The sequence below is a fragment of the Lagenorhynchus albirostris genome, chromosome 14 (genome assembly GCF_949774975.1).
Source record: "Lagenorhynchus albirostris chromosome 14, mLagAlb1.1, whole genome shotgun sequence".
NCBI lineage: Eukaryota > Metazoa > Chordata > Mammalia > Artiodactyla > Delphinidae > Lagenorhynchus > Lagenorhynchus albirostris.
Genome location: NC_083108.1, coordinates 86,636,688 through 86,653,653, shown reverse-complemented (window position 1 = coordinate 86,653,653; position 16,966 = coordinate 86,636,688). Strand labels below are relative to the sequence as shown.

Below are 16,966 nucleotides of genomic sequence, written 5' to 3'. Positions count from 1 at the left end.
CAGTTTGATAGTTGCCACCCGCCTCCCCCAGTCTGTCCTGTTGGTTGTCTGTGTGGCTGGCCTCTTCCTGATGTAAACTGCGTGCCCCTCATGGAGGGCACAGGTGACAACAGCCTCCATGGCCTGTGTGACCGTGGCCAGGACTTGTGCACGTGCCTTACACAGTGGATGGCTCAGGCAGGGGCTTCCCTGTCATCTCAGAACACGAGGTGGGATGGCAGGTCGCCATTTAGGGGAGGGCTTCATTTTATTAAAAAAAAATTTTTAATAAAAACTTAAAAAAATTTACTATGATTTATTTTTTATTTTTTTTATATTTTGGCCATGCCACACAGCTTTTTTCCTGACCAGAGATTGAACCCGGGCCACTGCAGTGACAGCACTATATCTTAACCACTAGGCCACCAGGGAACTCACATTTATAAATTTTTAAAGGTTATTTTCCATTTACAGTTATTGCAAAATATTGGCTCTATTCCCCGTGCCGTACAGTACATCCTTGAGCGTATTTTATACCCAGTAGTTTGTACCTCCCACTGCCCCACCCCTATATTGCCCTCGCTTCCCCTCCCCACTGGCAACCACTAGTTTGTTCTCTGTTTCTGTGAGTCTGCTTCTTTTTTGTTGTATTCACTAGTTTTTGTATTTTTTAGATTCCATATGTAAGTTATATCTTGCAGTATTTGTCTTTCTCTGTCTGACTTACTTCACTTAGCATCACGCCCTCCAAGTCCATCCATGAGGATGCAAATAGCAAAACGTAACTCTTTTTCATGGCTGAGTAGTATTCCGTTGTGTATAGGTACCACATCTTTGCCCATTTGTCTGTTGGTGGATGCTGAGGTTGCTCCTATATCTTGGCTATTGTAAATAGTGCTGCTGTGAACATTGGGGTGCATGTATCTTTCCGAATTAGTGTTTTTGTATTTTTCAGGTATACCCAGGAGTGGAATTTCTGGGTCGTATGGTAGCTCTATTTTTAGTTTTTTGAGAAACATCCATACCGTTTCCCACAGTGGCTGTACCAATTTAGGTGTAGCTAGGAAGGTTCCCAGCAACAGTCTAAGAAGGTTCTCTTTTCTGTACATCTTCTCCAATATTTGTTATTTGTGTTCTTTTTTTATTTTTTTAATTTAATTTAATTTATTTTTTTATACAGCAGGTTCTTATTAGTCATCAATTTTATACACATCAGTGTATACATGTCAATCTCAATTGCCCAATTCATCCCACCCCCCCACCCCGCCACCGCTTTCCTCCCTTGGTGTCCATACGTTTGTTCTCTCCATCTGTGTCTCAATTTCTGCCCTGCAAACTGATTCATCTGTACCATTTTTCTAGGTTCCACATATATGCATTAATATATGATATTTGTTTTTCTCTTTCTGACTTACTTCACTCTGTATGACAGTCTCTAGATTCATCCATGTCTCTACAAATGACCCAATTTCGTTCCTTTTTCTGGCTGAGTAATATTCCATTGTACATATGTGCCACATCTTCTTTATCCATTCATCTGTCCATGGGCATTTAGGTTGCTTCCATGACCTGGCTATTGTAAACAGAGCTGCAGTGAACATTGGGGTGCATGTATCTTTTTGAATTATGGTTTTCTCTGGGTATATGCCCAGTAGTGGGATTGCTGGGTCATATGGTAATTCTATTTTTACTTTTTCGAGGAACCTCCATGCTGTTCTCCATAGTGGCTGTATCAATTTACATTCCCACCAACAGCGCGGGAGGGTTCACTTTTCTCCACACCCTCTCCAGCATATGTTGTTTGTAGATTTTGTGATGATGCCCATCTAACTGGTATGAGGTGATACCTCATTGTAGTTTTGATTTGCATTTCTCTAATGATTAGTGATGTTGAGCATCCTTTCATGTGCCTCTTGGCCATCTGTATGTCTTCTTTGGAGAAATGTCTATTTAGGGCTTCTCCCCATTTCTGGATTGGGTTGTTTGTTTTTTTAATACTGAGCTGCATGAGCTGTTTATATATTTTGGAGATTAATCTTTTGTCCGTTCATTTGTTTGCAAATATTTTCTCCCCTTTTGAGGGTTGTCCATTCGTGTTGTTTATGGTTTCCTTTGCTGTGCAAAAGCTTTTAAGTTTCATTAGGTCCCATTTGTTTATTTTTGTTTTTATTTCCATTTCTCTAGGAGGTGGATCAAAAGAGATCTTGCTGTGATTTATGTCAAAGAGTGTTCTTCCTATGTTTTCCTCTAAGAGTTTTATAGCATCCGGTCTTACATTTAGGTCTCTAATCCATTTTGAGTTTATTTTTGTGTATGGTGTTAGGGAGTGTTCTAATTTCATTCTTCTACATGTAGCTGTCCAGTTTTCCCAGCACCACTTATTGAAGAGACTGTCTTTTTGCCATTATATATTCTTGCCTCCTCTGTCATAGATTAGTTGACCATAAGTGTGTGGGTTTACCTCTGGGCTTTCTATCTTGTTCCATTGATCTATGTTTCTGTTTTTGTGCCATAGCATATTGTTTTGATTACTGTAGCTTTGTAGTGTAGTCTGAAGTCAGGGAGTCTGACTCCTCCAGCTCTGTTTTTTTCCCTCAAGACTGCTTCGGCTCTTCAGGGTCTTTTGTGTCTCCGTACAAATTTTAAGATTTTTTGGTTCTACTTCCGTAAAAAATGCCATTGGTAATTTGATAGGGAGTGCATTGAATCTGTAGATTGCTTTGGGTAGTACAGTCATTTTCACAATGTTGATTCTTCCAGTCCAAGAACATGGTATATATCTCTCCATCTGTTTGTATCATCTTTAATTTCTTTCATCAGTGTCTTGTAGTTTTCTGCATACAGGTCTTTTGTCTCCCAAGGTAGGTTTATTCCTAAGTATTTTATTCTTTTTGTTGCAGTGGTAAATGGGAGTGTTTCCTTAATTTCTCTTTCAGATTTTTCATCATCAGTGTATAGGAATGCAGGAGATTTCTGTGCATTAATTTTGTATCCTGCAACTTTACCAGATTCATTGATTAGCTCTAGTAGTTTTCTGGTGTCATCTTTAGTATTCTCTATGTATAGTATCATGTCATCTGCAAACAGTGACAGTTTTACTTCTTCTTTTCCAATTTGAATTCCTTTTATTTCTTTTTCTTCTCTGATTGCCGTGGCTAGGACTTCCAAAACTATGTTGAATAGTAGTGGTGAGAGTGGACATCCTTGTCTTGTTCCTGATCTTAGAGGAAATGCTTTCAGTTTTTCACCATTGAGAATGATGTTTTCTGTGGGTTTGCCGTATATGGCCTTTATTATGTTGAGGTAGGTTCCCTCTATGCCCACTTTCTGGAGAGTTTTTATCATAAATTGGTGTTGAATTTTGTCAAAAGCTTTTTCAGCATCTATTGAGATGATCATATGGTTTTTCTTCTTCAATTTGTTAATATGATGTATCACATTGATTGATTTGCATATATTGAAGAACCCTTGCATCCCTGGGATAAATCCCACTTGATCATGGTGTATGATCCTTTTAATGTGTTGTTGGATTCTGTTTGCTAGAATTTTGTTGAGGATTTTTGCATCTATATTCATCAGTGATATTGGTCTGTAATTTTCTTTTTTTGTAGTATCTTTGTCTGGTTTTGGTATCAGGGTGATGCTGGCCTCATAGAATGAGTTTGAGAGTGTTCCTTTCTCTGCAATTTTTTGGAAGAGTTTGAGAAGGATGGGTGTTAGCTCTTCTCTAAATGTTTGATAGAATTCACCTGTGAAGCCATCTGGTGCTGGACTTTTTTTTGTTGGAAGATTTTTTTTTTTTTTTTGTGGTACGCGGGCCTCTCACTGTTGTGGCCTCTCCCGTTGCGGAGCACAGCCTCCGGACGCACAGGCTCAGCGGCCATGGCTCACGGGCCTAGCCGCTCTGCGGCATGTGGGATCTTCCCAGACCGGGGCATGAACCCGTGTCCCCTGCATCGGCAGGCGGACTCTCAACCACTGCGCCACCAGGGAAGCCCTTGTTGGAAGATTTTAAATCACAGTTTCAGTTTCATTACTTGTGATTGGTCTGTTCATATTTTCTATTTCTTTCTGGTTCAGTCTTGGAAGGTTATACCTTTCTAAGAATTTGTCCATTTCTTCCAGGTTGTCCATTTTATTGGCATACAGCTGCTTGTAGTAGTCTCTTAGGATGCTTTGTATTTCTGTGGTGTCTGTTGTAACTTCTTTTTCATTTCTAATTTTATTGATTTGAGTCCTCTCCTTCTTTTTCCTGATGAGTCTGGCTAATGGTTTATCAATTTTGTTTATCTTCTCAAAGAACCAGCTTTTAGTTTTATTGAGCTTTGCGATTATTTTCTTTGTTTCTGTTTCATTTATTTCTGCTCTGATCTTTATGATTTCTTTCCTTCTGCTACTTTGGGTTTTGTTTGTTCTTCTTTCTCTAGTTCCTTTAGGTGTAAGGTTAGGTTGTTTATTTGAGATTTTTCTTGTTTCTTGAGGTAGGCTTATATAGCTATAAACTTCCCTCTTAGAACTGCTTTTGCTGCATCCCATGGGTTTTGGATTGTCGTGTTTTTATTGTCATTTGTCTCTAGGTACTTTTTGATTTCCCCTTTGATTTCTTCAGTGATCTCTTGGTTATTTAATAACGTATTGTTTAACCTCCATGTGTTTGTGTTTTTTACGCATTTTTTCCCTGTAACTGATTGCTAATCTCATAGCGTTGTGGTCAGAAAATATGCTTGATATGCTTTCAATTTTCTTAAATTTAGTGTGGCTTGATGTGTGACCCAAGATGTGATCTATCTTGGAGAATGTTCCGTGCGCCCTTGAGAAGAAAGTGTGATCTGCTGTTTTTGGATGGAATGTCCTATAAATATCAATTAAATCTATCTGGTCTATTGTGTCATTTAAAGCTTGTGTTTCCTTATTAATTTTCTGTTTGGATGATCTGTCCATTGGTGTAAGTGAGGTGTTACAATCCCCCACTATTATTGTGTTACTGTTGATTTCCTCTTTTATAGCTGTTAGCAGCTGCCTTATGTATTGAGGTGCTCCTGTGTTGGGTGCATATATATTTATAATTGTTATATCTTCTTCTTGGATTGATCCCTTGATCATTATGGAGTGTCCTTCCTTGTCTCTTATAGCATTCTTTATTTTAAAGTCTATTTTATCTGATATGAGTATTGCTACTCCAGCTTTCTTTTGATTTCCATTTGATTGGAATATCTTTTTCCATCCCCTCACTTTCAGTCTGTATGTGTCCCTAGGTCTGAAGTGGGTCTCTTGTAGACAGCATATATAAGGGTCTTGTTTTTGTATCCATTCAGCCAATCTGTGTCTTTTAGTTAGAGAATTTAATCCATTTACATTCAAGGTAATTATTGATATGTATGTTCCTATGACCATTTTCTTAATTGTTTTGTTTTTGTAGGTCCTTTTCTTCTCTTGTGTTTCCCACTTAGAGAAGTTCCTTTAGCATTTGTTGTAGAGCTGGTTTGGTGGTGCTGAATTCTCTTAGCTTTTGCTCGTCTGTAAAGCTTTTGATTTCTGCATCAAATCTGAATGAGATCCTTGCTGGGTAGAGTAATCTTGGTGGTGGGTTCTTCCCTTTCATCACTTTAACTATATCATGCCACTGCCTTCTGGCTCGTAGAGTTTCTGCTGAGAAATCAGCTGTTAACCTTATGGGAGTTCCCTTGTATGTTATTTGTCGTTTTTCCCTTGCTGCTTTCAATAATTTTCTTTGTCTTTAATTTTTGCCTATTTGATTACTATGTGTCTCGGCGTGTTTCTCCTTGGGTTTATCCTGTATGGGACTCTCTGCGCTTCCTGGACTTGGATGGCTATTTCCTTTCCCATGTTTGTTAGGGAAGTTTTTGACTATAATCTCTTCAAATATTTTCTCTGGTCCTTTCTCTCTCTCTTCTCCTTCTGGGACCCCTATAATGCGAGTGTTGTTCCACTTAGTGTTGTCCCAGAGGTCTCTTAGGCTGTCTTCATTTCTTTTCATTCTTTTTTCTTTATTCTGTTCCGCAGCAGCGAATTCCACCATTCTGTCTTCCTGGTCACTTACCTGTTCTTCTGCCTCAGTTATTCTGCTATTGATTCCTTCTAGTGTAGTTTTCATTTCAGTTATTGTATTGTTCATCTCTGTTTGTTTGTTCTTTAATTCTTCTAGGTCTTTGTAAAACATTTCTTGCATCTTCTTGATCTTTGCCTCCATTCTTTTTCCGAGGTCCTGGATCATCTTCACTATCATTATTCTGAATTCTTTTTCTGGAAGGTTGCCTATCTCCACTTCATTTAGTTGTTTTTCTGGGGTTTTATCTTGTTCCTTCATCTGGTACATAGCCCTCTGCCTTTCCATCTTGTCTGTCTTTCTGTGAATGTGGTTTTTGCTCCACAGACTGCAGGATTGTAGTTCTTCTTGCTTCTGCTGTCTGCCCTGTGGTGGATGAGTCTATGTAAGAGGCTTTTGCCAGTTTCCTGATGGGAGGGACTGGTGGTGGGTAGAGCTGGGTGTTGCTCTGGTGGGCTGAGCTCAGTAAAACTTTAACCTGCTTGTCTGCTGATGGGTGGGGCTGGGTTCCCTCCCTGTTGGTTGTTTGGCCTGAGGCAACCCAACACTGGAGCCTACCTGGGCTCTTTGGTGGGGCTAATGGCAGAGTCTGGGAGGGCTTATGCCAAGGAATACTTCCCAGAACTTCTGCTGCCAGTGTCCTTGTCCCCACGGTGAGCCACAGCCACCCCCTGCCTCTGCAGGAGACCCTCCTACACTAGCAGGTAGGTCTGGTTCAGTCTCCCCTGCGGTCTCTACTCCTTCCCCTGGGTCCCGATGCGCACACTACTTTGTGTGTGCCCTCCAAGAGTGGAGTCTCTGTTTCCCGCAGTCCTGTTGAAGTCCTGCAATCAAATCCCACTTGCCTTCAAAGTCTGATTCTCTAGGAATTCCTCCTCCTGTTGCCAGACCCCCAGGTTTGGAAGCCTTACATGGGGCTCAGAACCTTCACTCCAATGGGTGGACTTCTGTGGTATAAGTGTTCTCCAGTCTGTGAGTCACCCACCAGCAGTTATGGGATTTGATTTTACTGTGGTTGTGCCCCTGCTACCGTCTCATTGTGGCTTCTCCTTTGTCTTTGGATGTGGAGTATCTTTTTTGCTGATTTCCAGTGTCTTCCTGTTGATGATTGTTCAGCAGTTAGTTGTGATTTCGGTGCTCTCGCAAGAGGGAGTGAGAGCACGTTTCTCTACTCCACCATCTTGAACCAATCTTCTATTTCTGTTCTTTTTGATGATAGCTATTCTGACAAGTGTGAGGTGACATTTCATTGTGGTTTTGATTTGCATTTTCCTGATGATTTGTGATGTTGAGCATCTTCATGTGCCTGTTGGCCATCTTTATTTCCTTTTTGGAAAAATGTCTCTTCAATTCTTTTGCCCATTTTTTAATAGGGTTGGTTGTTTTTTGATGTTGAGTAGTATGAGCTACTCAACTAGCTCATACTAGTGTATATATTTTGGATATTAATCCCTTATTGATCATATCATTTGCCAGTATTTTCTCCAATTCAGTAGGTTGTCTTTTTGTTTTGTTTATGGTTTTCTTTGCTGTGCAAAAGTTTTTAAGTTTAATTAAGCCCCATTTGTTTATTTTTGCTTTTATTTCCTTTACTTTAGGCAATGGATCCAAAAAAATGATACAATTTATGTCAAAGAATGTTATGCCTATGTTTTCCTCTTACATTTAGCTTTTTAATCCATTTTGTGTTTTATTTTTGTATATGGTGCTAGAGAATATTCTAATTTCATTCCTCTACCAGTAGCCGTGCAATTTTCCCAGCACCACTTTTTGAGGAGACTGTCTTTTCTCCACTGTATATTCTTGCCTCCTTTTCTGTAGATTAATTGACCACATGTGCATCGGTTTATTTCTAGGCTTTCTATCCTGTTCCGTTGATCTCTATGTCTGTTTTTATGCCAGTACTACTGTTTTGATGACTGTAGCTTTGTAGTATAGTCTGAAGTCAGGGACCCTGATTCCTCTAGCTCTGTTCTTCTTTCTCAAGATTGTCTGGCTATTTGGGGTCTTTTGTGTTTCCATACAAATTTTTAAAGGGGGAAGGGCTTCATCTGACTGACTGTCAGTCCACAAGTCAGCACCCCCAGGGTAGCTGTGAGAGGTGGACAATCAGGTGTTTGGAGAGTGGGGAATTTCAGAATGGGTCCAAGACTCTCAGGTGAGGCTATGAATCTGTACAATCAGCTAGGGTCTGAGAAAAGCTTTGGTGGAGATGAGCTGAAGGACTCTATTGGCTTCCTACCAACCCCTCATTCCCAGTGAGAGGCAGTGTGCTGCGGTGGTTACAGCACGTGTTTCAGTTAAGAGGGAATGCTTGCTGCCTCGCTGTGTGATCTTGAACATGTAGCTTGGTTTTCTCATCCAAGAAATGGATATAATGAGAGCACTGGATTCATAAATTTGTTTCTGTAAGGATTAAATGAGGTGAATAAGGCCTGGCACTTAGAAGAGGATAAATAAATGTTCGTTGATGTTGGTTGTTAAAATAACAAAAGTTGTTATTTTTATTGGGACAGCCTGGCTTCTAAGACTAAACTCAGAGCTCCAGGTAGAGCAAGGGACCTTCCTGTAGTTTGGGCTACCCTTTGGGACATCCCGGATAGAGAACCATGTTCTCTCTTTCAATCAGTCTTTAAAATTTTTTTAAAAATCTTTTTTTCTTTCAGTTTTATTGCGTATAATTGGCATATAGCACTGTACAAGTGTAGGGTGTATGGCATGATGTTTTGATATACATACCTCACGAGGTGATTATCCCGTTAAGTTTAGTGAACATCCATCATCTCATATAGATACAAAATTAAGGAAATAGAAAAAACTTTTTCCTTGTGATGAGAACTCAAGATTTAGTCTCATGATAACTTTCATGTGTAACATACAGCAGTGTTAATTATATTTATCATACTGTGCATTATATCTCTAGGACTTATTTATCTTTTTTTGAGTCAATATTTTTATAGATTATACTCCATTTAAAGTTATTATAAAATATTGGCTATATTCCCTGTGCCGTACAGTATATCCTTGTAGCTGATTTATTTATGCATGCTAGTTTGTACCTCTAATCCTACACCCCTATTTTGCCCCTCCCCCGCCACTTCTGCTCACTAGTTTGTTCTCTGTATCTGTGAGTCTCTTTCTGTTACATCATATTCAGTCAATCTTTTATTTTATTTATTTATTTGGCCACGCCATGTGACTTGCGAGATCTTAGTTCCCCAACCAGGGATCGAACCCGAGCCCCTGGCAGTGGAAGCTTGGAAAGCTAACCACTGGACCGCCATGGAATTTCCTTATTTTTATTTTACTTAAACTTTTTTTTTTATTGAGGTAGGAACACTTAATGTGAAATCTACCTTCTTAACAGAATTTTTAAGTGCATAATTCAGCATCGTTAACTATAAGCACAACATTTTACAGCAGGTCTCTAGAACTGAATCATATTGGATGAGGGAAACAGAATAGAGAGTCCAGAAATAAACCCACACAGACACAGTCAACTGGTCTTTGACTGGGGCACCAAGGCCACACAACAAATGGCGCTGGGAAGACTGGATATCCACGTGCAAAAGAATGAAACTGGACTCTTACACCATACACCAAAATCAACTCAAAACGGATAAAGATTTAAATGTAGACCTGGAACTATAAAACTGCCAAAAGAAAGCAGAAGGGGAGAGCTTCATGGCACTGGGTTTGCAATGATTTCGGCCTTCTGGTTCCACACTGTCCCCAGGCTTTGCAAAAAGGCAAAGTTTTTTCAGGCACCGCGGGTAGCAGGCTGCAGAGGGCTGTGGTTAGACATGGGTTCGACCCTGGGCTCTGCTGTTTGCAAGTTGTGTGACCTCTTGCGGGCCTCAGTGTTCTCATCTGTACAATGGGGGTAGATGGACGTATGCTGGACTCGTGCTTGTGCTGCTCAGTGCTCGTTGCCCAGCAACCAGGGGCCCAGGCCTGGTGCAGCAATGCTTGGTGACCCCTCTCTGTGCTGACCACGGCCTGCAGTGCTTGTGGTACATTCTCTGCCCTCTACCTGTAAGGGGAAGTTGAGGGGCCCTCAAGGCACTGACTCGTTTTCCAGGGCTCACCCAGCAGGGTCACGCTCTTCATTCCCTACGATGCTGAGACCAGCATGTACGCCATCTGTTTTTCTGCTTTAAACTCCTGTTAATTCTCAGGCACTAATGAGGGCCTCTCAGCTCAGGGGGCTGATTAGAAGAGAGGCATTGAGTGGGACAATTCTGATGCCGAAGAAGGGAAGGACAGGGAGGGTCCTAATCCCAAAACAAGCTGCTGTGAGATCAAGCTTAACGTTCCACACGTCATCTGTCAAACAGTCATCCTCCGGCCGCTTGGAGGGCTGCCCCCCGCGGTTCGGGTCAGGTGGTGTGGTCTGGGTAATCACTTAGCTTTCTCCCTTTGAAATGGCAAACAGCAGACTAGGAACGAGGGCGCTGGCGCTTGTGTAATTTTGTAATTACGATGTCGCACATTTAAGTGACTCAGAATAAACAGGGCCCTGGACTCACAAAAGATGTGTAATAGTTGGTTGAATTGATGGTGACGCCGAGGTCGTTCTGGGTGCCGGGAGGGCTGCCGTCTTGCCTTGATTTAGCTCTAACAGGGGTAGGTGTTTCTTGTCTTTGGTTTAGAACATTCCTACAAGTTTTCTAGTATTAAAGTTTTCAATTCAACACTTCCAAAGGCTATTTCTCACGTTTGGAAAGAGAAGGCTTTTTTCTTTGAAAACATTGGCTGTTGAGAGCCATTATCCTTTTCCCCTCGGTCTGTACTGGCCGTCTGACCTACGGGGCTGCTCGTCGCGGGGCAGCAGTAAAGCCCGGTGGCCTAGTGCGGTCCATGCAGCCAGGCTGCCACAGCAAGTTCAAGTCCTGACTTCTCGCCTCCCAAGCTGTGTGACCCACAGGGTGACTAACTTCTCTGTGCCTCGGGGTCTTCCCCGGTAATATGTGCAGAGAATCACGGTACTGACCTCGGGGGTCCTTTGAGGATTCAATGGCACACTTTACTGAGAGCAGTGCTTGGTATATAAGAAGTCCTCACGGTCGTAGCTGCTCTCATTCATGCTAATAGTTAACATTAAAACAGAAAATCAAATTCCTGAAATAAGTTTATTTTAGAAGTAACACCAGACGAACCGGTTTGCAGGGCAGAAATAACGACACAGATGTAGAGAGCAAATGTATGGATACCAAGGGGGGAAAGTGGCGGGGTGGGGGGGTGGGGGGATGAATTGGGCCATTGGGATTGACATGTATACATTGATGTGTGTAAAAATGGATGACTAATAAGAACCTGCTGTACAAAAAGAAAAAAGAAAGGCAAGTAACACCATACACTGGACTTCAGTTTGAAAATAAAGAAGTGATTGGGCTGAAGAAAAGCCTCATCTTGGTAGACGGGTGGACACACAACTGTTCCAGGGCTTTTAGGGAGAGCAAACTTTATTTTCACGTAAGATGATTAAGCAGATGAAATAGCTCTTGTGCAGTAAACGTGTGTAATTAAATGCAGGCATTGCCCCTGGGATCTAGGCGCAGGTACACACCGTCCTCTGCGGTGGCCCCTTTCTCTTGTTCTCAGGGCCTTTATCTTTGAGCAACATTGATGCTTCCAGGTGGCGGGTCTTCCGCCGCCTTCCCTCGTGGCTGAAATGGAGGAATCCACTGAGTGGGTTTGCAAGCCCTGGGGCGCCTCGTGCAGCCTGGAGACAGGGTGTGTGTCTGAAGGGAGAGTTAATAATTCAAACCCACGAGGGCCAACGAGAAAGTAAGCGAGCAGCCCCGGGGGCAAGCATCCCAGATCAGAAATGCCGGATGCTGGGTGCTCCCTCGCACACCATCCTTTGTGGCGTGGTCCACGCGTCTGCGACTCTCTAGGATTATTTTATTGACTTAGATCTCTGGAGAATGGAGCAGCCGGACTGCTTTTCCTGGGGGAGGTTTTTATCTCGGCTTTCAATTTTCACTAGTTAATGTACTGTCACTCATGGCCAAGCAGAAACACAAGAAATGAAATCTTTTATTCAAGATAGTCACAGAGCCCTTTCCGTGAGCCAGGCCCATTCTGAGGACCGGGGACATGACAGGGTCGTCCCAAGCTCTGGCCGTCGGAGAGCGCATATCCTCCTTGGGCACATCGGATGCCCTCAACGTGGTGAAGAGGAAGAAATCCACTCACCCAGAGTGGGGTAGAAGCTTGTTGTATGCAAAAGAACAGCAAAGAAAGGGGTGGGGATACTTTTTGGGTCAATTAAAAAATCAATAGACTTTTTACAAAAGGTCAGTTTTAGGCTGACAGAAATAATGATCAGAAAGTAGAGAATTCCCATGGACCTCCTCTCCTCCCGGCCCACAGTTGCCCATATTACCCACATCTTGCATCAGTGGGTCCATTTATCACAATTGATGCGCCAGCGTTGATACATGATTATTATTATTCTTTATGGTCATAAGCTCAATGAATTTGATTTTATTTTTATTTATTTTTTAAATTGAAGTATAGTTGATTTACAATGTTGTGTTGATTACCGCTGTACAGAAAGATGACTCAGTTACACATATACATTCTTTTTCATGTTCTTTTCCATGATGGTTTATCACAGGATGCTGTGCTCTACAGCAGGACCTCGTTGTTGATGCGCTGATGCATTATTACTAACTACAGTCCAGAGTTTACTGAGGGTTCACTCTTGGTGTCGTACGTTCTGTGGGTCTGGACAAATGTACGTGACATGTGTCCACCATTACGGTCTCATACAGAACAGCTTTTCTGCCCTAAAAGTTCCCTGTGCTCTGCCTATTCATCCCTCCCTCCCTCGCCCCGCCCCCCAGTAGCCACTGATCTCTTCATTTTCTCCATGGTTTTGCCTTTTCCGGAATGTCACAGAGTTAGAATCACACAGCAGGTAGCTCTTCCAGACGGGCTCCTTTCACTTACTCATATGCATTTAAGGTTCTTCTACATCCTTCCATGGCTTGATAGCTCATTTTATCTTAGTGTTGAATCAACCCATTGTCGGGATGGACCGCGGTTTGTTTATCCGTCACCCACTGAAGGACATCTTGGGTGCCTGGGAGGGTATTTTCAGATCCCAGCAGTGGATATTCCCAAAATAGGACAGCTTTCCTATCTATTGATCCAGGGCGACCCCAGAGAAATCAGGCAGGTGAAACATTGGGGGATGTCTATGCTTTTGGACGTGGATTGAGTAATTCACAAGTTATTCACCTAATGTCATCTTGTAGCAAATAGATATTACTGATGTCGCCACACCAAGGAAGTGGGAGGGGGGTCTTTACAACCCACGGTCATTAAATTCACATGTTGCAAAACCTGATTTTCCCAGCAGTCTATCCAATGGCCAAAACACTGACAAAATTCACCAAATAACCAAATAACTAAGAAATTCTTAATAACCAAAATCAGTAGAGCTGGTATGATACAGGGTACTAGTAATTTGGACAATCTTTCTTCCTTTTCTCATGAGCTGTACACGAAGAGATCCAAGTGTAGGTAAGAAGGTTGCTGGATGAATAACAAATAAAAACAACACACACAGATAGCTAGAGGATATTTACGCCAAGCTTCTATAGCTCCATCTCACTCTGTTGTTCATCAGGACTGGTTCCGATCAAGTCTTACAAGTCTTTTTCTCCCAGCAAACAATGCAGGGAATACTTTGACAAGTCCTTCATCTTCGTTAATTTCTGGTTTCCTTATATGTGGCCCAAATCTTCTGTTTTCATTATGCTACTCTTACTGTATTATACTGCTTCCATTTTAATGAGACTGCTTCTTGAACTCACTAATTTTGTAACGAATTACACCAAAATATTGTGCTTTCTCCAGTGTAATCTGCTATTTTATTCATTCATTCATTCATTCAACACATGGTTATTGTGCGTTTACTGGGTTCCAGGCACCAGTCTCAGGGGACGTAGTGGGCAGTGAGATGGATAAGGGACCTGACCTTCTAATGGGGCCACAGAAGATAAGCATTTTTCATTGGTGTTGGTGGGGGCTGGGTAGCTGCTGTGTGCTTTGGACTGAATGGTCAGGGGACAGCTCCTATGGAGAAGCGATGTCGGAGCCAAGACCTGAAGACAGAAAGGGAGCAGGGTGGGTAAAAATGGAAGATTCAGTTCAGCAAAACATCTCGGGGCAGAAATCCAGTGGCTATGGAATATTTTATTTATGCCACTACAAACACTTTCCTATTTTTGATTTTCTGTTTCCTACTCCATCGGTCTGGGTCCCACAGTGAGGAAGATGTGGGGCAGGGCTATAGCTGACCCTCCACAGACACAGAGTATAAGTGGGAAATAAACCTCTGTCATTTGAAACCACTGATATTTGAGGACTATTTGTTACCATAGCATAACCAAGCCCATCCTGACTGATACATGTTTCAAGGCAACATTGAAGACTTCATTCAGTTGGTATTTCAACAAATGTTTGAGTAGCTTCTTTGGCTGGACAGTGTGGATTGCTTGGAATAGCACACAGACCATGGTAGGCAAGGTCCCTGCCCTCATGGGGCTTATGGTCTCCTGGGGGACAGGCAGCTGGGACATGGGCCTGCCTGGGCTGTGGGTTTTCTACAGTGGTCGTCAGCAGCCTGTCCAGTAGGTATAGAGAAGGTGGGCTGTTGGTTAACCTAGGGGTTGGGGGTCTCGCCAGGCTGATACCTGGGGATCAGAGGGAAGAAAAGCTTAGGATACACTGACAAGAGGGTAGTTTGGAGGGCAGAGTCCAAGCTATGTGGGTAAGGAAACGAAGAGAGGAAGGGGCTTGTTGGGGGGTGGGGCAGAGGAGAAGGAAGAGCCTGGGCAGTAGCAGGGCTTCCTGTGGCCGAAACAAAGAAATCAGACGAAACACAGGTTTTACATTCTCGAGAAAAAATTACCAGGAGGCAGGAACAGTAGCAGGAATGAGAATTAAGAGGGTACCTCCACTGCTTAGGGTTCTCTGGGCCCAGGAGTCGTTCACGCTGCCACCTGACTTGAGTCTCCTCAGCTCTAAACGTCAGACCATTCTCGGGAGCCTGTGACTTAATTAATGCCGTTATTTCCGGGTGCTGGAGCCCCCGCTGTTACTGAGCGAATGCATGTAAGGCATTCCACAATGGAAAACTTCTGACAGAGATGAACTCTTTGCTCACCGGCTTCATCGCCCCTTCAGTTTCTCTTGCGGATTCCCAAACATCTCCCCCTTCTCTCTGTCTCCAACGGTGCACGCTTCTGGCAAGAGAACAGAGATGCATCCTCGTTCTTTTCCCCAGAATCCAGTCCCCAAGTGTGGCTCCCTCTCTGTCCTGCATCTCATGGAGGATGTGTTTGGGGAGAAGAGTGATGGAGGAAGGGTCCTGTAACACTCTTCGTTGTCAAAACACACGTTTCACCCGTGGCTCTGAAAGCCATGTTCTTTTTTATCTGCGTGACTCATTATGACAGATATGCCATGTGCCGAGCAGTTCCCATTTGGAGATTGAATTACCATCCTATTCAGCTGACACAAAGCAGTTCGTGGCCGGCTCGGGCAGTCCATGAATAAGTAAACAGTCTTCCAGTTCGATGCCGAGCGCAAACATCGGAGGCGGCTTGGAGAGGCTGGTGCCGGCTGGGGGGCAGGCAGCCCAGGCTAGCGCGTCTGCTACGCTAGGGCACTGATCCCCGGCATCTTGTAAGTACCCGCTTTGGGGGATGGGGAAGGGTCTGCAGGGTTAATGAGATACGGCTTATTCGCAGAGGCAGGAAAGTCACCCTCCCGGATTGGGCTGGCTCAAGACTGGAGAACTGCCCTTCCGCTCCGAGACCCAGGTAGAGCTATTCTGCAGCCTCGGACACGGTGCTCCTTCCCGGTTTCAAAGCCTTTGGGTCTTACTTGTGGCTTCGATCCCTGTTGCTACCCTGCACTCAATCTGTCCCCAGGCCAGCGTCAGGGCTGCAAGGATCCTTTGCACCAAGGGTCAGTTCATTGGGTAAATTGTGAACAGGACACTCAGAATAAATATACTGTCCCTCAGGACAAAGACAGCTGTTCTGTTTGCTGAAGTGTGGAGCGCTCCTTATTTGTCCGCCGAACCTCACTTGCTCAGGGAAGCTCTGCTCCAGGGGAGACCATTTGCTTTTGCTCATTTGAGCATCACACGGTGGGCGTTACAAACAGCACGTATTTCGAGTTGCAGTGTCTCCGGTGGACGTTTCTACCTTTGTTTTGTGTTCAGTTTGGGGACAGCATCGGCCAATTCTTTAAGCCCAGCTTGTGAGACTGGGTTTGACACTGTGAAGTTTTCAGGTAATGAATATAACTAGAGAATGAATGTCATTGTAGTATTTTTATATCATGTAAGTGCAGTATTTGTTGAAATAATGTGTGTGAAAATGTCAGGAAGCATGTGCTGGCTGTTAGACTAGTGGATTCTTTGTGTGTGTGTGTGTGTATCCTGTGTATTGTATGTATATATGTATGTATTTATTTTTTATTTCATATTGAAGTATATAGTTGGTTTACAGTGTCGTGTTAGTTTCAGGTGTACAGCAAAGTGATTCAGTTATACATATACATGTATCTGTTCTTCTTCAGAATCTTTTCCCATATAGGTTGTTACAGAGTATTGAGCAGAGTTCCCTGTGCTCTACAGTAGGTCCCTGCAGATTATCTGTTTTATTTATGGTAGTGTGTACATGTTAATCCCAAATTCCTAACTTATCTCTCCCCGCCCCACCTTTCTCCTTTGGTGACCATAAGTTTGTTTTCTAAGAAGGCCAGTGGATTCTATTCTATTTTTTCTATTTACTCTGGTATTAAATGGGTAGATGAAATGAATGGAGTGTATTCTGAACATTAAGTAGCTAGAACGGGATTTTCCCTCATGGCAGAAGGATTTATTCCGTG

The 16,966-nt window shown here is 42.9% G+C and overlaps 1 protein-coding gene across 1 annotated transcript in view; it reads left to right on the top strand.

Moving 5' to 3' along the window:
* The first annotated feature begins 15,674 nt into the window (after positions 1-15,674).
* RIMBP2 (RIMS binding protein 2) overlaps positions 15,675-16,966 on the top strand; it is a 221,928-nt gene continuing 220,636 nt past the window's right edge. Inside the window, exon 1 of the mRNA XM_060120952.1 lies at positions 15,675-15,751. The gene's annotated coding sequence lies outside the window, so the exon portion shown is untranslated. The remainder of the gene's footprint in view (positions 15,752-16,966) is intronic.